This window comes from Hoplias malabaricus, chromosome 4, assembly GCF_029633855.1.
Source record: "Hoplias malabaricus isolate fHopMal1 chromosome 4, fHopMal1.hap1, whole genome shotgun sequence".
Taxonomy (NCBI): domain Eukaryota; kingdom Metazoa; phylum Chordata; class Actinopteri; order Characiformes; family Erythrinidae; genus Hoplias; species Hoplias malabaricus.
Window position 1 is genome coordinate 22,684,378 of NC_089803.1, and position 26,102 is coordinate 22,710,479.

A 26,102-nucleotide genomic window follows, 5' to 3' on the forward strand; every position below is an offset into this window, starting at 1 on the left:
TAGTGTTAAAAGACTCGGATGGGGGTCAGGGGCAAAACAACTTGATCAGGACATCACTAAACAGATTTGACTAAAATATCTGGCAGCAGTGTAAACTGTGAACATTTTTAACTGAGGGATTTATCAGAGTTAGTATGGTTTTATACTAGTGAATACATAAACTATGAAATATCATGTTGAGTAAAGCATTAATCCACACATAGAGACATATTTTCACAGATTTGTCGATGCTTGATCACTGTTAGTCCTCAAAGTCCCCACACACTACACGATCATATTTCATATTTGTGATTCACAATCAGGGCAGCCCCAGCTGCTCTGGGAGAGGATCGGAGGAGTAAATATCGGATTATGCATTGTGTTCAAATTAAAGCCAAATCTTCTGGGGTTTAAAAAAAAGGAAATTAAGTTAATTTATAGCAATAGTTTAAATCAAACTGCAGTTGAAATATTGGTCATAAACATCACAATGGGATGTGTTCCGGAAATCATTCAGCCTAAACTAGACTTGCCTTTTATGGTGCAGTGAGCCACAATTGGTGCTGAAGTGAATCTTTGTGGTCTTGTTATTGATCTGCAAGGTTATCTTTACTTAAAATGAATGTACCTCTAATAAGCCTCTTATACAAAATTCATAAGCTTTCAGTGTGTTTTACTGGATTTTAGTCTGATATCTTTCCCTGAGCTAAATATCCTCTCTGAACATATCTTATCTGGAGTGGTTTGGATAACATTGAGAGGTACCGATGCAAGAAGGTGAAATGGAGAACAATAATAGCTGATCCAATTATTTGGAAAGCATTTTTTACAGCCTCCATCACCAGTGTATTGAAAGAGCTGAGTGACTACCTGAACTGAGTGAAACAATGTGAAAAAGCTTAGAGGTGCAGGATGGGTATTCAATACCAGAATGTAATGATGCAGCACTACTGCTCTGCCTAATGTTTCTAACAGTCTGTTTTACACTGTGTCCATGTTAGAGTTTTAATTGGGCCTGAAATTTTGGTCTGAGCCCAAATATAGCCAACAGAATCCTGTCTGAGCTCTGAGCACTACCAGAGACTGAAGAGAAATCCACATTCCTAATGATTGTGTCTGTTAAAGGGGTGTTCCAGGTTTAAACACCCACTGAATATGCTGTATTTCCAGAAGATTTGGAGACACATCTTATAATGAGTGATTTCAGCACCCATTGCTCTCACAGATGTTTAGCTAGGCACACACAGCTTGTATGGTGTCCAAAAGCATGGTTCAATACAAGGAAATGCTCTGGAGCATTGGGATATGTCCAGTTCCATGCATGGACTACATGAGTCTAAAGTCTAAAGTGCATTTATTACATTAACTGTGAACATATGTCATAAATATTGAGAAGTAGCAGCCATTGTTTAAAAAAATAGGCTTCAAAGTGTTTTTTTTAAGTAATTAAACTCAACATTTTTAATAATTAAACTCAAATGCAAGTTTTACAAATGTATTAATCACTTAATGCCTTCAACCCACACAAAGGAACTGTTTAAGGTAATAATAATAAAAATGTGAAAATATTAACATTTATTGGCAGCATTCCATGGCACTGAAAATATTAAGTGCTAAATGTAGTTTCCTTTATTGCCCTGTAACTCAGGATGAACCCAAAGCCTCCGTTCATATGTCTTCATGTCTTTATTTCACCCTTAAATATAAATAACTGCCAAAGCATCAATCATCATGTAGTGGATGTTGGTCATACACCCCGATACATATATATATAATTTTATAATTTGTTTTATAGCCTTGACCTTATTCAAACTCCTCCAACCTCTGATATTTGACTTAATGATATTAATTAAGATTTATAATTGGTTTAAGCAATTAGAACATTAATAATTAGTTTGAGAATGAATAATAATCATGCTAAATGAGTTCTTCAGGATTTTCAGAAATTCTAATGAATAAATTGCAAACACTGTGACTTCAAATAATGAGAGTTTTATTAATAAAAAGAAGATATTTAGTTAACATAGCACAACCTTGTAATCTCACGGTGTCCGGCAGGGGGAACTGATTTTGACCTTAAGGTGAGCTAGACACTTCTAACTTGTGACTAAGGTTACTAACTAAGGTTTAATTAAATGGTAAATTATAAAGAGGGTTTGTTTAGACATCAGCTACTGAAAAGGTGTTAAATACGCTAGCTTACTCGTTCGCCGTTTCACCGAGCCGTCGCGTCCTGTTGTTTAATCTCCGTGTCCCGGGGTGTTCTCGTCGTTCCCACGTGGTGAGAAGCAGGCCCGCTTATGGAGGATCTCTTTACAGTCGATTTGAAGACCCTCGATTCCGAGCTGAGCTGCGTCGATCGAGATTTCCCTTCTTCGGTTTTTCACAGGCGTAGCTGGTTTTCCACCGTAGTGGAAAGGCTTTTTCAGAGTATTAGCTAGTCTCGTTGTTCAGTTTTCCAGGATTGATGTCTTCAGGAATCAGCTTATAACGTTAATATATCTGTTATCGATTACTCAAACGGTTGATACCTTACTTTGGCCACAAATAAGTTTCACCCGCCTTGATCATTCGTGAGATCACACTTCGATAGGTAATAAACATAAACAAGATTAAAGGAAAAGAAAGATATTCAAATTATTCGACTTATTAGTTAAACTTCATACTCTTAGCTAATTTCGAGACGTCTCTCGTAAGCTTTTCTGAAGTCTCTGAGAGGGTTCCTTTGTTTGTTGTCGGCGTCCTCTGTTTTCCAGTTCCTTTCGTGGTCCGTTACTTCTGCAGAGTCCTCGCGACTCTTCAAACTTCGAACTCCTTGTCTGTCTTGCTGTTTGGCCTTTTCAAGGCTGGCGCGGTCACGCCCTAATGGGAGGCGTCCTCTTTCTGATTGGACGCGAGTCCAGACTCACGTGACTCTCGTGAGGGAGAGAGAGAGAGAGAGAGTAGGAGGAGGGGGTTTGACTCTGTGATTCATACATAAGGAATATGAGTTTCTCGTATCAAAATTCTTATACCTGTTATCAACCTATAACAATGAGTACATTGGACTATTAATATCAGACATTTACATAAGGTCCCATCTTGAGTACATTGTTCACGTCCAATTCGTGATGATACGCTGAAAAATAAAACATTAATCCATTTTCTCTCATTCAGAGACAAAACTGATCTTTGTAATAGAAACAATCGGCATTATACATCATTTCATTAGAAGGTAGGCATTCATCTGAGGGTACAGAAAGTGACATTCATACGTTCGTTTATACACAAATAACTCAGAGATCGACTATTTTCGCTATTGTCTTGCGGCGACTCCGAGCGAGGTGTAGTTCCGCCAGTGTCCATTTGGTGTCGTTGTTAATCCGTGTTTCAGCTGTTGGTTCACGGGAGTTCACTCGAGGTCACTTTGGTTTGAACATCTGTTGATCTCCGTGAAAGATAAGGATTAGACATTTAGGTGCCATTGTCATAAAAACGGGCCGTAAAAGCTCTCTTCTTTGTTTGAGGTTCCTGTCTCTTTAAGTTAGTTATCTCGACAGTTCCTGTTAGTTAAAAGAGAGAAGGGGGGTGTTGGGGCCATGTGTTACTTAAAAGGGTTCTTTTGATGTCTTTAGATTGGTTGTGTGTGTGTGGGGGCTGCTATGTTGCAGACGAAAAGTCTTCTGCAGACTGGAAAAGTTTTAATTCAAAACTTTTCATTTCTTGATTGTCCGATATTCATATTTGGCTCATACTCCACTACATTCCCCCCTTTCTTTTCAGTTTTATGGTTCGTCAGGGATCATGGAGCTGAAAAGAACTTTTGCTGTGGAGGAAGGTGAGGTCAGCAAGCATATTCAAACACATTTCCAGAGCTGATGTATTCCTATTAGTGTATGGGTGTATATGGAATGTGTATGTTTGCATGCTGAAGGGATCCTAATTATTTAGGGGCAGGTCTTGTTCAAACGCAACCTCGAGAGCTGATTCTTCGACATGGCCTTCGGCTTCATATCTAAAACTTGGGGGTTCACCTCTCTGGGCTCTCTTATGTCTAACGAATTTGACCATTTTATTAGACCAAGTTTCTAACCTGCTCTGGAGGGCTCGAGTGCGTTTGAAATAGAACCAAGCTATACCAAAGGTCAAAAGATATCCTAATCCTACCAGGGTAACTAGTAAGGTGTCCGGGGTGGACCATGCATAGGTGACAGGCTGAACTGGCCATAGGGGTTGAGACGATAGTTCTCTAAGAGTGTTATCTATGGGGGTTAGGTCAATGACTTGGGTTCCCTCATATTCTAGGCGAGTTAGTGTTTTAGTATCTAGCTCGATGGTGTGTTTGGAGAAGAACTCTGAGATTTCTACGTCGCTTTCATATTGGTCAGGGTTTAGGTGATACAGGGCCAGGTCTCCTACATGTAAGATTGCGTTTACGGGGACGTCTACCCAGAAGGTTTGGCTAGGAAGGAGTACCCTTTCTGAGGTGTCATGTTGATCATAGGTTAGTAGGGCCTCTCTAAAGGGGGTGTTAACCAACCAACGATTTCCAACAATTTCAGCTTGAGTACTGGTTACCAAACGTCGGGGCATGACGACTACCGGGCATTGAGTATTACTCATCATAGGCTTAAGGCCACAGATCCCATTTGCGCTGTCACGAATGAAAGGTTTGCTAGGGCACAAGTAGTGAATGTCTTTAGTGAGTGTGCACATAAGCAAATTGGGTACCAGATATAGGTCAGGGTTATCGTCTTGGTATGCTACAAGAGATGTTGTTTTCACACGAACGTAGGCAGAATCTTGCCAGAAACCAACGTTGACAACATCTTTCAAACGGTATATGTTCTCAGGCGCCATTATGGGAAGGTTAATAATGAATGCTAATTCTCGGTCTTGAGGATTAACATAAATTGGGATGGCGCTACCTAAGGTATAGGCTAGGTGGGCCTGGAGATCAGTAACTACTTCTCGAGTTGCTGTGGATAAAATCTCCTGTACTAAGGATAGGGGCACCAAGTAGGGAGGGATTCTCCCCATGGCTAGGCTATCTACAGAGGAGCTGATTTCTTGTAGCATATCAGACAATAACATATTCACAAGCTGGATGTGGGCAAGGTCAAGTTGTACTACTGAAAGCATGGAGTTAACCGTCTGGAGCGTTTTGTTCAAAGCGACACTGAGCGTTGAGCACTACGACGGTGCCACGTAGGGTTTGCCCAATGGTTTGCAGGTGCTGCTGTTGTTTGTCTAATTGGGTTTTAATGTTCGGAATTTCCGCTTGCAATTCCCCTACTTGACGTTTAACAGTGGCTACATTGACGGCATTGACGGCGGACGTTCCGAGACTCAGTAGTGATCCCACAGTTGCAGCTGCCATTAACAATCCGCCTATGAAGCGTTTAGGTCGTTTATTAAAACCATTTAGTTCTGATTGCGTTACGGTAAACTTTTGTAACTGGCGGAGCATGTGAGTTACGTCGGCTTCAGCATGGCTGATAGCTTCCTCAGTCCATCTAACTCCATTCCGGCCAGTCTGCAGCGTGGTTATCGGTAGGTTTTTGCTACACGCTTCGGCGGGATTCAACCGTATAAATACTCTCTGGGTATGGAGGCGGCAATTAGTGATTAGCAGTCCCGGCTGGTCTTTCAGTATTATTCCTGAGTCAGGACCTGGTTCAATCACTTCAGGGAGCACGGCGGTTCCTAGGGAGCCGACGATCAGGAGAATGAGCAGCGGGGCCATCCTACCGGAAGAGATGCTCATGGTTAGATTTAGGGTATTTATGGCGAGTCGTTTAGACAAATTATAAAATTTTTCACGGTACCCCCCTTTTGATAAAATTTTCCTAGGGTAAGCACTCTATAATAATTGACGATGAGGGACTAGGGTCTTGCACCCTGAGTGTCCTCAGTCTGGTTAGAAGCTCGTTGCCTGTTAAAGAGTGAGAGAAAAAGGGAAAAGGGATAGGAGAACTAAGGTGTGAGTAGAAGGTTATAGTTGTTTGTTAACTAACACCCTCCCTGCCTTTGGTTCTGCCGTTTATGATCTAACACAAGCGTTAGTATCCCCTACAAGTCCCATGGGGGTTGTGTGTGGTCGGATTTGGTTGCGGTGGACCCATTTGAATTCAGTACTGCCCCGAGCTTTGTTTATTTTGATCCTGTAAACAACGGGGGACAGTTTGTCTGTTATCTTGTAGGGACCGGACCATCGGGGTAGGAATTTGCGGGCCAAATTCCCCCCTGTTTTTCGCGACCTTCCAACAGGTTGGACAAAGATGTAGTACCATACCTTGTCCCCTATTTGGAGTTCATCGTGGGATGCTTTGTGATCGTAGTACGCTTTGCGACCTTCTGCACTTCTTTCCAGTTTCTGCTGGGCAAAGGCGAAAGTAGCTTTGAGGTGTTTCTGCAGGTCCTCCATATACTGATGAGTGGTGTAGGCTACGGCTATGCTAGCTTCACCTGGCTGATATAACAGATGTAGAGGCAGAGTCATTTGTCTCCCTGTCATCAACTCAAAGGGTGAGACCCCGACCGCGTCGTGTGGGGTCGCCCGTATGGCCATCAGTACGAGGGGGAGTTTGACATCCCAGTCTCGTTGGTTTGCTGCTACGTACTTTTTCAGTATGCTAACAACAGTTCGGTTGGCTCGCTCTACCTGACCTGAGCTTTGAGGATGGTAGCTAATGTGAAGGCTGGCTTTTACTCCTAAGAGTTGCCAGAGCTGCTGCATGACCTCAGCTGTGAAATGTGTCCCTCTGTCAGAGTCGACACGGCTGGGTAGGCCAAACCGTGAGAAGACATGGTTCATCAGTAAGTATGCAGTGGTTAGTGCTGTGTCATTCGGTGCGGGGAGGCATTCTACCCATTTAGTGAATGCACACGTGACTGTGAGGAAGTACTTGTTACCTCTTACTGTTCGAGTGAGTGGTCCAACCCAGTCTATCTGGAGGTTTGACCAAGGGAAGGATACTCCTTTCTTTTGCAAGGGGGCTCTATGAAGAGGATTCGAGGGTTGAAATTGGCAACATACCAGACAGCCTTTAATGTAGTCAGCCACATCTTTTACCATGTGGGGCCAATATGCCACCTGCTTGAGCGCATGGTGTGTTGCTTTGACCCCTTTGTGTCCCGCAGATGGGGAGTCATGGGCGTGCATCAGCATCACCCCCCTGTGGCACTGAGGAACCACGAACGTAGGTGAAGTGTGCGAGTCAGTGGCATGAACTAGCAAGCCTTTGACGACTTGGAGGGACGCTTTGGCGCCGTATAGGTCTTTAAGGCCTGGTATGGTGTCAAGATCTTGTGCTGCGATGGGATTAGTAGAAGGGTCAGAGACATGGCTAAGCATTTTAGAAATGGATGGGTCTCGAGCTTGGAGAGTAACTAAGTCAGCGTCCGAAAAAGCAGGGTTAATAGAGACAATGGTAGCTTTGGCATTGTCAGGCGACGCCTTTGTTACAGTTCGAGACCGTGTGACAGCTAGGACTTCGATGTCGGGTGGGTTTGGAAAAAGGGAGGGATCGAATGTCCACGATGTGCCTTCGCGGGCCCCTTGCTTGGCTAAGCTATCTGCTTGATCATTGAATTCTTTGTCATCTCCCGGGACTCGGGAGTGACCCTTCACTTTCTTCCAGTAGATCTGCAGGTCATGTGTGTCTACCAAGTGTTCGCATGCCGCGAAAAGCTCTTTGTGTATAACTGGCTTTTTGTTTGACGTGGTGTAGTTGTTGGTTTTCCACAGTCTCAAGTGGCATGTGAAGCTTAGGCGCGCGTAGTTGGAGTCTGTGCAGATCACCAACGTTTTTATGCTTTTCTGGACTGCAGACTGGATTGTGATAAGAATTCCTGCTATTTCAGCATATTGGGAGGACTGAGCACCCAATTTGAAACTTAGGGGTTCGTGAGGCCATCCGTTTATTCCGATAATACCCACCCCTGCCATCAGGGTGTGTTCTCGGCGGAACGAACAACCATCTACATACGCAGTGACAAGGTCTTTGCATGTGTTAGGATCGAAATAGTGGTGGTTAGCCACGGTGGGTAAGAGGGTTTCTGGAGTTTGTGGCACTTGGGAAGGAATGTTTCCTTCGCATCGCCTGCAGGAAGCAAGGCCTGTGCCTAGGGGGCTCTTGTAGTTTTGCGCGTAACGCACCTCTAAGTCAAAGCTTTGGAGAGCCATTAGCCATGACGCTACTCGAGCGTTAGTTACTACACCCTCTCGAATTCGTTGGCTGTTTAGGAAAGTGACTGGTTGATGATGAGTTTCAACAATCACCTTCTGACCACCTAGGTAGTTGGAGAAATGTTTGACTGCCCACACTGTTGCTAGTAGTGCTTTTTCGCAGTCACTGTATTTGTTTTCGGCAGCCAGCATAGTTTTACTAGCATAGGCTATGACACGTTTGTCTCTGTCGTGTAATTGATACAGACCGGAGCTGAGACAGTGGTTCGAGAACCCTACTTCTAGGTAGAATTCTTTGCTACTGTCAGGATAGGCAAGGCATGGGGCCGTGCACAGTTTCGATTTTAGTGCCTGCATGGCGTGTTCCTGGGCTTCGCCCCAGGTGAACGGAGTGTCCTTTTTCAGGAGGTCATAAAGTGGACGAGCTAGGTCCGCGTAGTTCTCTATGAATTGTCGTGAGTAGTTGCATACTCCTAAGAAACTGCGGAGTTCCTTAAGATTGGTGGGTGCTGCGAGGTTTGTTACCCCTTGCACTCGACTCACTTGTGGTTCAACACCATCAGTGCTTACGAGCAGACCGACGTAATTCACTTTTGTTCTGCACCACTGACATTTGGAGAGTGATATTTTCGCACCTGCTGTTGTAAGCTGGTCAAGAACATGATCAATCTCGTCAATGTGTGCCTGTAGGGAGTGGTTACGCATGAGTATGTCGTCCACATATATGAGGGTGCCTCGCTCGCGGGCATCAGGGCATGCTTTGTTTAAGAAAATATTAAACTCCGCGGGTGAGTTGGCATATCCAAAAGGGCACCTAGTGAATGTGTACTGTCGGTTTGCGAAAGTGAAAGCGAGCTTGTGTTGGTCTTCTGCTTGCACCGGGATGGTCCAGAAGCCAGAGGCTACATCGATGGTGGAAAAGTATTTAGCGTTTCGGACCGAGGGAAGCTCTTGCTCCAATTGTGTCATCGGCCATCGAGACAAGGGAACCTGTTGATTTAGTTTCCGATAGTCGATGGTTAAGCGCCATTTACCATTTGGTTTTATGACGGGCCATAATGGTGCCGAGTACGTGCTGTTACAGGGTCGAATTATGCCCTTTTCCAGCAAGTCATCAATGATTTCTTGTACCGGTTCATAGGATGCCAACGGAATTTTGTATTGGCGGACAAACGTGGGTGGTGCTCCCGGACGAGTGGGAATACGTACTGAATGAATGTCAGTGAGACCACAGTCCGTTGAATCTTTGGAAAAAGATTTTTGATATTTAAGGAGCACTTCACAGAGTTTCTCACGTTCTTCTTTGCTTTGGAGGGCGTCGGCCTCCTTTAGAACTTGTTCGACTTGGATACGAAATTCGGAGTCAGATAGTTCTTTCGAAGTACGCGGATTTGAAGTGTTTTCTCCCGCTTCGGGAAGAAGAGATGGTTCCCGGGAGGATTCCGGGGATGAATCTATGGAAAGGACCGTGATCGTCATTTGATTGTCGTCAGCGAGATCTATCCTGCAAATGGCATCATTACTCATGTCCAGAGCTGAGAAGAGAGCAACAGCTCGTGTCGGATGAGTGTAGAACACCTTTGATTCTGCATGATCAAGAAGCAGGGATTCAGGCATTGGTCCTATGATCGGAATTCGCAACTCGAAGTCATGGAATTTCGTACTGACTAACCAACCCAGAGGAGATGAGTGAGGGATCGTCAAGGGTTGAGTGGTTTCGTTCCGTACGAATAGATAGGTGGATTTTGCTCGCGTCTCCACCAAAGGTGTGGCTTCGAGGGTGAGGCCTAGTTCGAAGAACTGAGGTGACGGTTGGAAAAGTGCATGCGCGTGGCTTAAGTGTTGGCCAGGTCGCATGACTAAGCGGATGGGTACATTTGCTGCGTTCGCAGGTACCACAAGTGCACCTTGGTTAGTGACCTGACATACCTCGGGAATAGTTTGTCCTGAGCCTAGGTTGCTGAGATCAGAGGACCAGGTTTCCGTTGAAACATCAGTCAAAGACCACAGTACACTATTGAGGGTGTCTACGTGGACGTCGAGGCGCACCAAGAAGTCACTACCAATGTAAAAGTCGTGCGGCAAGTTAGGGACGACTAAGAAATAATGGGTGATTACCCTTTTGTTCCACTGGACGGTTAAAGCGCAAATTCCATCAGTGGGTGACATTGCTTTTGATGTCAGGTTAAGAGGAAAGCGACAAGGACTGCTCACCAAAGGAATATTTGGTTGAGTGAGGCGCAGAGTGTTAAAGAGGGTTTGGCTTATGGCGGACTGGTCGGTCCATAGAGCCAGAACTGCATTGTCTACACGATAGTCCTGCATTGTGAGACCATTCACGATGGGAAGGCCTGGAGCGTCTGTTGTGGACGGCTGTGTGAAAGTGCACAGGAATGTGTTCCGTTGTTCTAACATGGCACTAGGGGGCCAGGGAGAGACTGCTGTCTCTGGTGTGGCTGCCATGGGCTCAGTTTCCTCTTCCTCGAAGTGAGGGATTTGACTTGGTGGATCTCCTATTGATTCAGGCTGGATTTCGAGACGGCAACACTGAGCTTCCCGGTGGTGTGGGGTGCAGATGGGTAAAGGCTCACGCACTTGTGCCCAGATCTTTGACCTTTTGAAGTCAATCAGTGGTTCGAAGCGATTAAGGAGATCTTTGCCGATGAGGAAGGGAATTGTTTCGAGAGGAGACACATGGACTGGATGCACTAAGGTCATTGGTCCAATGGCTAAGTGTATTAGTGCCATAGACTGGATAGTGAGGCCTGCATGTGAATACGGCTGAATTTTAAGAGAACAGTTTTGGAGCTGTATCTCGCGATTTTCACGCCGCGCAATGGCTCGAACCTGGTGGAATAAGGCGGAAGACATGAGCGTGACATCTGATGCAGTGTCCAACAGGGCCTCATGTACTAGCCTTCTCTCCACAATGGTGGACAAGTAGAATTTGCGTGCAACCCCTTTCTCTGTTAGGTGTCCCATGAATTGTCGGACGGGTGTGTCGCCTTCAATGACTGAGGGGTCATTTGGCGTTAAACCTTCTTTACCGCCTAACTGAACAACCAAAACAGCACTGGAGGGTGGTTGCAAGTCACCCCCCTGTATCATCGGGTTTTCAGTGTTTGTTTGGGTCACGAGGAGATTGCGCGGTGCGCTAGAAGACGGAGCTTCGCTTGTCACTTCTCCTACATAACTCTCTAACATTTCTGGGGTGTTAGAGGATGGCTTTGGGTTAGACCGCGAAGAGGTGATAGAAAGAACGTCAGGTTTTTTCTTTTTCTCTTTGCAAATCATTGCAAGCATTCGGCGGATGTCCTCTAACTCCTTAGAGCTGAGTTCCGTGCCTTTAAGCTTGTCTCTAGCGTGATTTCCTTTATTTTGATACCAGTATTTCTCTTTCTTTTCTCTATAGGAATCAGAAAGCTGGTTCGGAGCTGTTCGCTCATATCCCTTATGGGGATGTGATGGTTTTCCACGGCCCGCACCGCGGTTTTCTACGGGGTAATAGTCACGACCATACCCAGCCCTGTCCCGAGGGTTCCAGAAATCTTTGTCATGATTTCTGTCTGGCCTGCGAGGAGGGTAGCGCTTGTATTGGTGTGAGGGCGGATGAGGTTTCGGGCCCTCACTGGTCCACGGAGTGGAGGAAGGGTTCAGGGCGGATCTTGGTGGATCGGCCTGGGTGGCGCCTTCTAACTCTAAATGTGGGGAACTGGAGTCGACATTGAAGACTTGGGGTGTTTCGGACCGCCTGTTGGGAATTTGTTGGGTTTTGAGGAAACCTCTGAGTGCTAAATCACGCAGCTGCCTGCTAGACAGGGTGCGAGGGCAAGCTGAGACTCCCAACTGGTGACTGGTGTGGGGATGGAGGTTTTGGATAAATAGTGATTTGAAATTTAACTCTTCCTCCATTCCGGAGTCATTTCTAGGTCCGAAGTACGCCTGTCTGAGTCGATTATAATATTGCTGAGGGGATTCCTGGCGTTGCTGTTTTATGTTCAAAGCAGCGGCCAGTCCGGTCTGTGACAGGTGATTGGAGAATTCTTCCTCCAATGCTTGGCACAGCACATCATATCGCGCTTTTACATAGTCTGGCTGACGTTCAATGAAGTTACTGACGTCTCGGTTGGAGGTCAGTTTAATCACATATAGTCTGTCATCTATGGTGATCCCGGGGAACCTTTGGAGGTAGAAGTCAATATCTTTTAGGTAGGAAAAGATATCATTAGAACCGTCAGGTTTGGGATCAAAGCGGGTTATATTACGCGCGATTTTATCTAGGTCCTTGTATGAGGGACCATGAGAGGGTAAAGGTTGAGGGGACCAGACACTGGGTTGCAGTGCTCTGGGTCTAGCAGGGCGTTGTAAGGGACGACTGACAGGAGACACAGGGGAGGGGGAAATACCCGTTGATACCAGAGGAGGTGCTGCAGCAGCTCTAAAGGTTACGGTCCCTGAGTCTGGTTCCTGATCCTCACTATCTTCCTGCTGGCCTTGTCTTTCTGTAGCGGCACTAGGTGGCACATTGGGTGTGACCTGGGGCAGCGTGTTCCCTTCAGCTATTTCGCTTTGAAGTCGACTTAGCTCTGCCTCTACCTTTGCCTGCTGTCGCCGTGACACGTCAAGCTCACGTTCGCTGGCTCTGAGCTGTACTACAGCGAGGAGGGCTATTTGACCTAAGGCCTCAGTTAGGGGCTTGCCCTTGAGGATGTCGGTTAAGTGGTTCTCTACCCACTTAGCCACCATGTGGTCACGATGGGCCTGTGAGGTTTTCTGCACAGTTTCTGCGAGTCCAGGCATCACATCACTGGTGATGCTGGTCAGAACAGAGAATGCCTCATCCCACAAACCTTCTACATATACTTCCGAAGAAAAAGTCCCTTCTGCCATGTTAGCTGTGTTTTTAACTGCGAGGTGTAACTTACTTCTATTTAGTTAGGATTAATTCCGTTAATCCCTTTTCTAACTAAATCTGAACTAAATTCACCTGTACCGAGTGCTCTAAGAGTAACTGCTAGTATGTATGGTGTTAGAGTTCACTTGTGAATCTCTAAGGGAAGTCTGTTAGTAGGAGAGGGTGGAGTGAAAGTTGCTATGTGCGAGTGAATAAAAGAAGAGAGAAAGAGAAAAAAAAAATTTTTTTTTTTTTCAATAATTAAAATTATTAAAAATTTTGAATTAAAGAATTGTCGAAAAATTTGGATGAAGGAATTTTAATATTAAGTGAGTTTTATTATTAGATATAATTTCCAATTAAGGAATTATGAAAGTAAAAGAATTTTCCGAATTAAAGAATTATTAAGAATAGCGAGATTAAAAGACTCTCTCTTTTAACTGCGTTTGTGATCTGGTATCAAGTTAAAGTGTCAATCTCTAATTACTGCACACTGTCTGCTGTAGTTGTATCAACTTATTATGCTTCCAAGCCTTTACTTGTAATTATTCAGATGTGCAGAGTTTAGAGACAGCCACTAGAGCTGTGATACCAGGTCTTATCAGTGTGAACTGGTCGACAATTTCAATTGCGATAGCAAGTTTTCTCCACCAGAGGGTACTGAAGGTAAGTCTGAATGGCAACAGCGAGCTTCAGTATTTAAGTTGAACTTAAATTGTAATACCAGACTAGGACACCAGAGGGCGACAAGCAAGTTACAATGCAATAGCAGCAATGGACACCAGTCGGCGCTGGTGAGAGTCCCAATAGACACGGTACCAGCAGATACACTAACACAAATGGGAATTTCCACTGTAGCGGGAAGTTTCAACACTAGAGGGTGTTATCAGATTAAAATCTAAAATGGAATAAAGATTTTAAACGCTCAGATACTCTATCAAAAAAATAAAAATTAAAATTTTAAAAGGGGAACAGAGATTTTACACTAAGGTATTTTAAAAGAATTTCATCTGTAATGACAACTTTTAAACACCAGAGGGCTGCTAAACACTTATGTTGTCTCGGCGGACAACCTCCCAACCACTAGAGGGTGTACGGGAATCAACCGTCAAGGGTAGCACCACTTGACCACAAGGAGGAGCAAGGGAGGACACGCTTCAATAGACGCTAGTTATGAAGTATTTTTCCCTGCAATTACGCACTTATACCACAAGAGGGAATTTGTCTTCCTCTGTTTTGGGGGCGTTTTGAATTTCCCTCCTTAGTTTCAGCTCCGCCCCTTCAAAGGGGTTCGTTCCTTTCTGAGTATGATTTCAGTTTAACAGGAACAGCTGACGAGAGCAGACTGCTCTTCATACAAGCCGTATTTTCGGCTGTTTAATAACCTCCCAATCGCCTAGCGCGCGATCTCGTTATTAACGCTGGTAGCGACCCAGTTTAAAACGAACGGGGGTATTCGGTTCGGTGGTCTCTCTTCGCCGGGATTTCGCGGCGGGAGGTCGAATCCGACGGCAAAGTCTCACAGCGGAATTTCGCGCAGTTCAGACGTGCCCAGGCCTCAATTTAATGCATGCAAAATGGCGCAGAGCCGCGCTCTTTTAAAAACAACCAAGCTTATTTTCTAACCGGTATATATCACAGAACAGTTTTTCAGCAGTAACAAACACAACACGAAATTACCCACATCAAGCTTTGAATCTCAATCGTTATTCAGTGTAGTGTTTTACAGTTTTGTTCATTAAAAGCCTTTTTCCTGGCCTCGCGTGGGCGCCAATAAAATATCTATATTTTATATGTAGTGGATGTTGGTCATACACCCCGATACATATATATATAATTTTATAATTTGTTTTATAGCCTTGACCTTATTCAAACTCCTCCAACCTCTGATATTTGACTTAATGATATTAATTAAGATTTATAATTGGTTTAAGCAATTAGAACATTAATAATTAGTTTGAGAATGAATAATAATCATGCTAAATGAGTTCTTCAGGATTTTCAGAAATTCTAATGAATAAATTGCAAACACTGTGACTTCAAATAATGAGAGTTTTATTAATAAAAAGAAGATATTTAGTTAACATAGCACAACCTTGTAATCTCACGGTGTCCGGCAGGGGGAACTGATTTTGACCTTAAGGTGAGCTAGACACTTCTAACTTGTGACTAAGGTTACTAACTAAGGTTTAATTAAATGGTAAATTATAAAGAGGGTTTGTTTAGACATCAGCTACTGAAAAGGTGTTAAATACGCTAGCTTACTCGTTCGCCGTTTCACCGAGCCGTCGCGTCCTGTTGTTTAATCTCCGTGTCCCGGGGTGTTCTCGTCGTTCCCACGTGGTGAGAAGCAGGCCCGCTTATGGAGGATCTCTTTACAGTCGATTTGAAGACCCTCGATTCCGAGCTGAGCTGCGTCGATCGAGATTTCCCTTCTTCGGTTTTTCACAGGCGTAGCTGGTTTTCCACCGTAGTGGAAAGGCTTTTTCAGAGTATTAGCTAGTCTCGTTGTTCAGTTTTCCAGGATTGATGTCTTCAGGAATCAGCTTATAACGTTAATATATCTGTTATCGATTACTCAAACGGTTGATACCTTACTTTGGCCACAAATAAGTTTCACCCGCCTTGATCATTCGTGAGATCACACTTCGATAGGTAATAAACATAAACAAGATTAAAGGAAAAGAAAGATATTCAAATTATTCGACTTATTAGTTAAACTTCATACTCTTAGCTAATTTCGAGACGTCTCTCGTAAGCTTTTCTGAAGTCTCTGAGAGGGTTCCTTTGTTTGTTGTCGGCGTCCTCTGTTTTCCAGTTCCTTTCGTGGTCCGTTACTTCTGCAGAGTCCTCGCGACTCTTCAAACTTCGAACTCCTTGTCTGTCTTGCTGTTTGGCCTTTTCAAGGCTGGCGCGGTCACGCCCTAATGGGAGGCGTCCTCTTTCTGATTGGACGCGAGTCCAGACTCACGTGACTCTCGTGAGGGAGAGAGAGAGAGAGAGAGTAGGAGGAGGGGGTTTGACTCTGTGATTCATACATAAGGAATATGAGTTTCTCGTATCAAAATTCTTATACCTGTTATCAACCTATAACAATGAGTACATTGGACTATTAATATCAGACATTTACATAAGGTCCCATCTTGAGTACATTGTTCACGTCCAATTCGTGATGATACGCTGAAAAATAAAACATTAATCCATTTTCTCTCATTCAGAGACAAAACTGATCTTTGTAATAGAAACAATCGGTATTATACATCATTTCATTAGAAGGTAGGCATTCATCTGAGGGTACAGAAAGTGACATTCATACGTTCGTTTATACACAAATAACTCAGAGATCGACTATTTTCGCTATTGTCTTGCGGCGACTCCGAGCGAGGTGTAGTTCCGCCAGTGTCCATTTGGTGTCGTTGTTAATCCGTGTTTCAGCTGTTGGTTCACGGGAGTTCACTCGAGGTCACTTTGGTTTGAACATCTGTTGATCTCCGTGAAAGATAAGGATTAGACATTTAGGTGCCATTGTCATAAAAACGGGCCGTAAAAGCTCTCTTCTTTGTTTGAGGTTCCTGTCTCTTTAAGTTAGTTATCTCGACAGTTCCTGTTAGTTAAAAGAGAGAAGGGGGGTGTTGGGGCCATGTGTTACTTAAAAGGGTTCTTTTGATGTCTTTAGATTGGTTGTGTGTGTGTGGGGGCTGCTATGTTGCAGACGAAAAGTCTTCTGCAGACTGGAAAAGTTTTAATTCAAAACTTTTCATTTCTTGATTGTCCGATATTCATATTTGGCTCATACTCCACTACAATCATTAGAGTTTTTTTTTTCCTCTGCCGACTGTTACCAAGGCAACATTTACATGGCTGCAGCACACTATTGTGTAGTGTTGCAGTTTTGAAGAAACTCTATGTATTTTTTAAGTTCTTGCAGGTTAGACAAGGAATGTATATATGTATTTATTCATTTATGCAGATTGTAGAAACATGTTTGAGCCATGTTATTTACTTACTTGGCCTGCTTTTCCTTAAAGTTGATCATGGTGAAGAAAACAAACACTGTGGGGAACACTGAACATTGTGGGGACAATTAACAATACAGGATGTGGCCCTTTGACCCAGACTTTTACATCTGGCACTGTTAAGTCTTTACCAGCTCTGATTTGATGTAGTTCCTATGGTAACTTATTGGTTACTAACTGGTTATCGTGACTACAGTTTGTTAGGCTAGTAGCTTAGCTGGTGATTGTCAGTCTCAGTTTAGTGATGTCATTGGGACGTACTGCCTCCTTGCTCACCCTCTCAGACTGTAACCAGCCTCTTCTGTTTCTATAATAAAATTCGGGCTGTGCCATTTATTTCATGAATTAATTAAATTCTATTAGCAACACACCTGATTTAATTTTATTTAAAGCTGGGCGATGGGGATTTGGAGACCTTGCTGTTGGACACATCTAATTGCATTCATCGTATTTTATAATGTGTACTGTACCTTTCCAGAGCCAATGAATGATGATGTTTGTGAGCGTATTGTGGGTTTGTTTGTGTTTATTTAATGAAGAGTTAAAACTTAGTGACCGTATATTGCGAGAAGTATTCACTCACCCATCCAAGCCATTGAATTCAATGTGTTCCAATCACTTCTTTGGCCACAGGTGCATAAAACCAAGCACCTAGGCCTGCAGACGAGGCTCTTTGGTGAGTGACTGTGAGTACATTGGTGTATTGTCTCTGTGTGCTTTTACACTGCATGTGATCGGCTTGACTCGCTTTTAGTTGGTTGCTTTCACACTAGCACAGCCCCCCACCTGCTACGAAAGGGAGCCAGTGATGTCACAAAATCCTGTCCCTAACATGAACCGTATGCTTCAACGCCAGCAGTAAAATTGGGTGCTGTTTACCCGTTATGGACTGCCATGTTGTTTTTGGTTTTTGGACTCAAGTAGAACAAAGTAGAAGAGCTGAGATGAGTCAAGTTGTGCAGGTTCCATACAGTGGAAAATCACCTTTTGTGAACTTCCTCTGGGTGCCCCACTTTCGTCCCACTGTCCAAAATAAATGTTGGTAGGTGAATAGGCTGTGCTAAAGTGTCCACAGGGACCAAAACCAGGCTTTGATGATGATAGATACTGGGTTTCTTTGAGGACATATTTGGAATTGGGCAAGCACCCTGACATTGACATGCACTCTCCATTTATATTCTTTCTGATGTTGTTAATTTATTCAGAAATGACCATTTATCCAGACAAATGGCTTTCCTTTTCATCTGATGGCCTCCTCCTTGGCACAGTACAGTAAAATATCAGGATTCGCGAGTGGGAGTGAGTGTGTAAGAAAGCGCCTGAGTGTGTATGGTCAAAGGCATGCCTCTTAACTCCAGCAGTAATTGGTGTTGTGATAGGTTTGCTTCATGGCTCCTGCCACCTCACAGCAGTCTGTTTTCAGGGCCAATATAATGAGATGTGTGTGTATGTGTAGCGCTCGCATGTGTCCAGCACAATGAAAAGAGCGAGCACAGGGATCGATTCTCTCATGAAAAAAGAAAGGCTCATTTCTTCTTGTCCTCAGCTTGCAAGATGAAGCGTGTAGTGCAAGGAGGGAGGGAACGGCAAAGAAAGCAGGGCGGAGACGGATGCAATTTTCCTCCTTTATCATTGATTAGAATGTTCTGGATGTTCTCTTATTTATTCCATTCGATGTGCGTGCTAATTCTGCTAGTCTCTCTGTAAACCCCTTTGTTGCACTTAGTATTAGCATTTAGGAGTCTTTGGTCATACATAAACAAGCAATGGTCTCGTAAAACTCAAAATGGGTTTCTAGGCACATAACTTGGAGATGAGTAATCATTGTAGTAGACAGTGTATGCTGGAACTTTGCCCACTCAGTGCCACAAGTGGCTGTCGGTTTGACCTAATACAACACTGAGATTCTAGGTATCATCCTGTACTCCTGTATTTGTCTGACATGGATGACCAGCGTTTTGCGGAGACTTGAGTGAATTAGTGTCAGTATAAACCTTCACATAGCTTCTCTTTCACTGGCTGAACAGGTCACCACTTCTCACTTTGTTTGAACCACTTGCTGTCACAGAGTTTGAGTTGAGATAAGCAGTGTCTTGAAATGTGAGAAAACGGAAATTTTATGTCTAAGAAGTGTCTGGGACTTTAATTATATTATTGTTATTATTATTATTAAAGGGACATTCGGAGCATGTGCAGATGAATTTGGGGAACTGGAGCTCCAACATTTTTCTTTGTGGGGCTGCTGTTGCTACTCCAGGCTCAGCACTGCAGAACCTGCACCATATAACTTCCGGGGAAGGGTAGGAATCCACCTCGCCTTTCAGGACACTGCTGTGAAAGTGACATACATTCTGCAACTCTATGGGGAGCCCCAGATCAAAAATAATAAATCTTACCTAGTGATCCTTTTAATAAGTGCATGTGAAGTGCATTTAAAAGAAAACCAACAACAAACAACGGAAACCTTGGGTAATGTACTACCGCTCCTCTCACTCTGACTCTACGTATGTGTGTCATTTTGGATCTGATTACTTGTAGCATGCACGTAACCAGAGATTTTCCTCAGAGTGTTGAGCTGAGTGTACATATAAACACCTCAGTCCTAATATATAATCAGAATGAATTCAGTCAGATTGGAAAAAAAAAATCTTTGCATATAAACATAGAGTAAGGAAAAAAAGCTGAGGAGTATCGCAGAGTGAGAAAAGGAATGCGAGAGTGCAAGAGAGTGTGAGTGGGAACACAAATCACTTATTCATTGAAGTGCTGTGGCAGTGGAAGGTTAATTAATGCATAAATATTGCACTCACTAAGTGGGTGATGTGTAATTGTACATATGTAGGTAGACCTTGAATTTGAAAGTTTCAGCAGCTGAAGAGAAGTACTGTAGTATGGTTTGTGTATTTTGTATATGTGTGTGTGTGTCTGTGTGTGTGTGTGTGTGTGTGTGTGTGTGCAGCATGATCTAGCATAGCTAGCAAACTGGTAATTAGTTAAGAACTGAGGTGATAAAGTTCACCACGAAGGAAAAAAAATATTATTGTATCTTAACCAATAGTCTGATCTTCTCCTAGTGATGTCAAAAGTAGGCCTGCGTCTAAATAGCCTTAACAGAGTTTGCGTTGTCCTTTTAATAGTGATTTACTGTAGGACATAATGCTTCCCATCTGGTGCCCCCAGCCTGTAACCAACTCTTTGAATAGGAAATGCTGTCTATACCATGTGTTTGTTTGTGTGATGCTTTTGTAAAGTTGAACTCTCTTTAAGGTGTATTTGTTTTGAAAGATCTGAAGTGCTCACTTCTCCCTGATTGGATGCAAGCTTGAATGGTCACCATGGATACAACCTTGTCCAATTTCAGTTTGGTCATCAGATAAAGGGACGTGGTTACTCACCCTCTGTTAAACTCCAGAGCAGAGGTGCATTCAGTAATATTACAGCAGCCAAAATTCCCTCATCTGGAGCATGAATGGCTTTATATATTTATTTAAATTGTCTCTGGTCTATTTTGATGAACATGAATTCACATAATAATTTTTGAAGTCGTCTACCATGAGTATTTGTTTTCAGACACAAAGCGAGCAAACTTTGTTAATTACATTCTGAAAAATAACGAGTGTAACTCACAAGGAAAGTGCATAAACATGCACAAAAAAAATTGTGAAACACCCTATCTTTTATATACAACAGAAAAGACAGGTCCTTTCTGAACCTCACAAGCCTGTCTGAGTCTGGAGATGACTTCTGGCTCAGTAGCTTTGAAGTGAAATACATTTTCAGTGGTTTATGTGAATAAAAAAGAAAACTAATCAGATTCTGAAGACCCTGTGCTTCTTTCTGTACTTGCTCTTCTCTAACAAGACTTTTGAGCCAAGATGAACATAAAACATTGAATATTTTTGTGTTCAGTGTTTGATGAACATATTTTTTTAAAAGAGCTCGCTCTGTCCATTTTGTTCAGGTAGGTTTTTTAATATCTTTTATTTAACATTTGATATTATGTTATTTCATATTTTAATATTTGTTATGAGGTGGATGATTTGGTTACAATTTATATCTTTTGTTATTTCTCAATGATCTGTAATTTTGTTATGATTTGATTGTTTACTCATGTGTCCCATTTGGAAGAGCTTGAACATTTGTGCATAATACATAAAGCAGTGGGTCTCTGTGTCTATGTACAAGAGTTATTTTATGCCTTAGTGCATTTAACTGCTGATTTTATATTATAGTTGTAGGTCAGATTTGTATTGTTACCTGTTTTATTGTTTGGTTTGATCTCTAAAGGGTTTTAAGACCTCATACCATCACTGTTAAATGAGAAACATGGACGTCTAAAATAGTAAATTTACCGGAGAAGGAGGAAACAGTGGAAATCAATGTAAAAAGGTTTTATTATATAAAGTCATTTTGGAGCTTACTATTGATTCATTCATAAACTTTTCACAAAACTTGAAGGACAGCTGCTGTGTTCAAATAATAGTAAACAAAAATCCACAAAAATGGAGGTACGTGTTAGTAGGTACATGATACAACTGCATGAGTGGACTCCTCTTTTATAGAGTGAGTTTGGCAGTCCAAGAATATATCTGTTGGATTTCAGCACATGCAACAAACTAAATATTCCTTTTGGTCGTTAAAAATGCTCAGTGATGTTCTTTTGAAACCATGAAAGCAGTGCTGTAGAGCAACACTTTGAAACACCTCAACACGTACTATTTGTTGGAAATACATTTCACAAAGCAAAACACATAGTGTCTATGAGGCTGTGTGTATACATGATTATACATTGTAACATCATAAATCTGAGCATTCTGTTATGGTGCCTTGTTGAGGATTGCGTGTATCATGGAAACAGAGCTATGCTGCCTGGATTTTTCCGGTCAGGAAGTAAGTTCTTAGTAGAGATGCCAGATTAAACCTACCACCTATATTTGGCAGCAGTGATACAGGACAGTGTCAGAGATGGATGATCACAGAGATGACATGAATTTGACTGTATGGGAAAGGCAATGGTAAAAAAAAATATTGTTGCTGAGGAAGAGCTGGGGATTGTTCTGAGTACAGCTTGTGTGTATGACCCGGCCAGGTCAGAGCCTTCTGGACGCCAAGCTGCTGATGGTGGCATGCAAGAGAAGAGAGCTACAAAAACACTGCAGGACCGTAAAATGTTTGAATTATGTACCATGGCAGGCTGTACGTTTTGAAGGTGGAGATGAATCATCTAAACTTCAACATCCTTGAAATTCCATTGGGAATCAAAGCTCAAGGCATGAACCAAGTCATTGTTCAGTGTTATAATTTCCACTGTGTGGTTTTTGGACCTTTGAGGAACTTACATGATGGGTTGAGTGTAGAGTCGACTCATTGAGTGAACTGGTTCACGAATCGAGAGTAAATTTAAATCAATGATTCAAAACATTGTTTACAAGCATGGGCTGCACATGCTCTGACCTCATGTACACACAGTCACAGGGAAACTTACAGACTACACACAGCTCACATTAAACACTGGATTATACTTCAGAACGAGTGTTTGTGACTGAAAACTGAGGAATAACGCAATATAGAGTCACAGAATGTACTTTGGAACTTTGAAGGACCTCTTATTGTTGAGTGTTTTCTACAAAGCATTGATTAATCACGGATCACTGGACATAGCAGAAAGCCACATGCAAATATATCAGAAGCCTTGATAAGAAACTGAATGAATTGCACAAACCAAATTATAGGGCGTGGACAACATTGTCAAGGTGGCCGCCCTAACTGTAAAGCACTATGGGAAACCCTGATGTTGACCAGCCCATTTTTAAAACAATGCCATGAATGTTTGACTGAGGTCAGTTGTGCAAAACATTTCAACATTACAACCATTCAGGTTTACGCCCCAAACAACAGACACCAGAGCAGAAGACATTGAAAAGATTTATGATGTTCAGACTGATGTTGAATATACCATGCCAGATGCCTAAATTGGAAATCAGAAGGAAGAAAGTACATTTGGATAACAGGGCATTGAAAACAGGAATGAAGCTAGAAATGACTTTTGTAAGTATAATGTCATTTTTATTACAAATGCATTCTTCAAGCAAGAAAATCAATGCATTTACACATGGACTTCACCATTTGGAATTCACCAAATAGACTATAATTTTAGCACCAACAGATGGAAGAGCAAAAACATGGCCTGAAGCTGACTGTGGAACAGACTAAGAACTTCTAATATGCAAGCCGCAAGTGAAGATAAGGAAAAACAATCAAGCCAAAATATGATCCTGAGAATATATCACTTGTCTTCAAAGAAAACATCAGAAAGTGTCATGGCTTATTGCTAGACTTAACTGACATAAAACCAGAGGAGCTTTGGCTGGACCTGAAAGAGGTCATCAATGAAGAATCAGAAAAAACAAAAGGGTAATGAAATCAAATTGAATCACAGATGATTGTGAAAACTGCAAAAAAGTGTGTGTTTGTGTGTATATATATATATATATATATATATATATATATATATATATATATATATATATATATGTATATATATATATATATATGTATATGTAAAAGAAAGAAAGAAGAAAGATCAGATCAGAAAAAAAACATTGGTATGCTAAAGGATGTCAGTGGACAGATTATAACTGACCAATCAATGATCAAACAAAGATAGGTATAATCTACAGAGGACCTCTACAAACCAGGTGTTACACAACACTGCTGTTGATCTCAGCTACACAAAAGAACCTTTAGTTCCAGAAGATGAATTCGGAGAAGCCCTGAGATTGCTGCCAAAAAAGAAAGCCTCAGGAATTGATAATGTCACAATGGAAATATTCCAAGCGTCTGAAGACCAAAATGGCAGACAGTTTGGAGGACGTCAGTTTATATTCCAGTACAAAAGAAACAGGACAAGGAGTGTGCAAACTACTGAATGATCTCCCCAATGCCACATGCCAGTAAAGATATGCTAAAGATAATTTAACAAAGACTAGAGCCTTACATTGAATAAGAGCTCCCAGATGTGCAAGCAGAAATGAGGAAAAGCAAAGGAACTAGAGATATCATCATAGATATATGCTCAGTTATGGAAGAGGGCAAGGAATTCAAGGAAGTCAACATGTGCTTCATTGACTTCAGCAAAACCTCTGACTGTTTTGACAAAATAAAATTAAGAAATGTCCTCAGGAATATGGGAATCCCAGTGTTCTAACGAGGAATTTCAACACTGATCAACAAGCCACACTCATAACTGAAAATGGCATATCGGCAAAGAACTGAGGCAAGGCTGTGGTGTCACCATATCTGTTCAACATAAACACTGAACATATAATGAGAGAAGCCAGACTGGGAAAAAAAGGGATGATTCAAAACAGCGAGAAGAAACCTCATAGTCTTCAATGTGCGGATGACAGAGCACTCACTCATTGCAGAAAATCTGAAAGACCTGGAGGCCCTTCTAAGGAAAGTTAAAAGAACAGAATGAAAAGATTCTTTACACTTTAGCTCAGTGTAAAGAAGACAAAAGTCACAATAACAGAAAGGAACATTAACTATTAGTGATGGAGAAGATGTGGAAGAGGTAAACAGCTTTTGCCTATTTGGATCCATTAATAACAAAAAACATTCAGCCAGGAAATACAACAGACTCTGCAGAACAAGGAAGAAGAAACTGGAAAAGATGTTCAAATGTAATGATATCTTTCCAAACAAATCAGATCAGATTTTGTCCAGGCTGTGGTCTATTCCGTGGTTCTATGTGAACGTTAAAGAAAATATTGACACTTTTGACATCTGATAGTACATTGGTCTCCAAAGAAGACCAACAAATGGATCCTGGACCAAATCAGACCTTACCTTTCTGAAGCAGAAAAACCTAATCTCTACTGTTTTGGACACTTTATGAGAAGAATCAATTCCTTGGAAAGGATAGTTTATGCTTGGAGGAATTCAATTCTGATCTTCTTTAGTTCTGATACTTTTTGTTCCTGTTGAATGGATGGTCATTTATATAATCATTGTGGTTCATAAGACATGACGAACCTGGTGAACCTTTTTTGTTCAAGTTTGCAATGACTTTTAGGTTTTAAAAAGTAACCTTAAAGCTGTAGCTCTGTAAGTGATGAGCTTCTTGAACTAGAGGTTGGGCAGTATGTATATTTTTTTAAAGCTGATACCAATTATTAGTAATCAAAACCACCAGTAATAGGGGCTGATTTTACTTTACCATTAATTGATTTTGAAAAGTCGGTGCTGATGCAGAAGATACCGGGATCAGCAGCTGTGATCCGAGAGTCCCTGGTGGGGATGGTGGTTGACTCAGAATGCAGCCCAACACGTCCTTAGCAACCGCCCTAAGTCCAAGGTAAACACAAAGGATGTCAGCTGTGCACTGTTATCACAGAGAATACTGGGAATGGCACTTTATAATTATATAGAAGCTTTTTCTTCACACAGACAAGGTCCTCCTCTCCTGGTCTTCCCAGACACTCTGCTCTGTACCCTCAAAAACACGTTAGCCTGTCCAGATGCAATACAGAGTCAGGAGTGTTAATTCTGACAGTGGCTTCAGAACAAAACACTGTATACCTTTGTCTTGCACTGTGTAGCCATTCTGAGCCTGAGCAAGTCCATTTTCTTGTTCAGCAACCAGACGTCGACTACATTCAGAAACGGCCAGTCTAGGAATATTGGCCTATGACTGGATGGATGATGGATGGAGGGATAGATGTATAGATAAACTTTATTGATCCCTGAGGGAAAATGTTTTGTAACAGCAGCACAAGACACATGAGTAAACGGGACACTACAGCAAACACAGTAAACACCAACACTATGGCAGAGACATATCTAAGTACAGTGACAATGCTAGAGCTTATAATGTCCAGTGTCGCACACTGAATGGAGAATTGTCAGCAAAGTTGACCATCTGTGTACAGCACCAAGGATGTAGTGGTTCCATACCAGCTTGTATGTAACTAGCTTCTTTCCACATTTCATTTCATTTACTAGAACATGAATAAAAGTGCGTTTGCATCAGAAAATCAAA

At 42.3% G+C, this 26,102-nt stretch overlaps 1 protein-coding gene across 1 annotated transcript in view; it reads left to right on the plus strand.

Moving 5' to 3' along the window:
* spock1 (SPARC (osteonectin), cwcv and kazal like domains proteoglycan 1) overlaps positions 1-26,102 on the plus strand; it is a 338,530-nt gene that overhangs the window by 106,314 nt on the left and 206,114 nt on the right.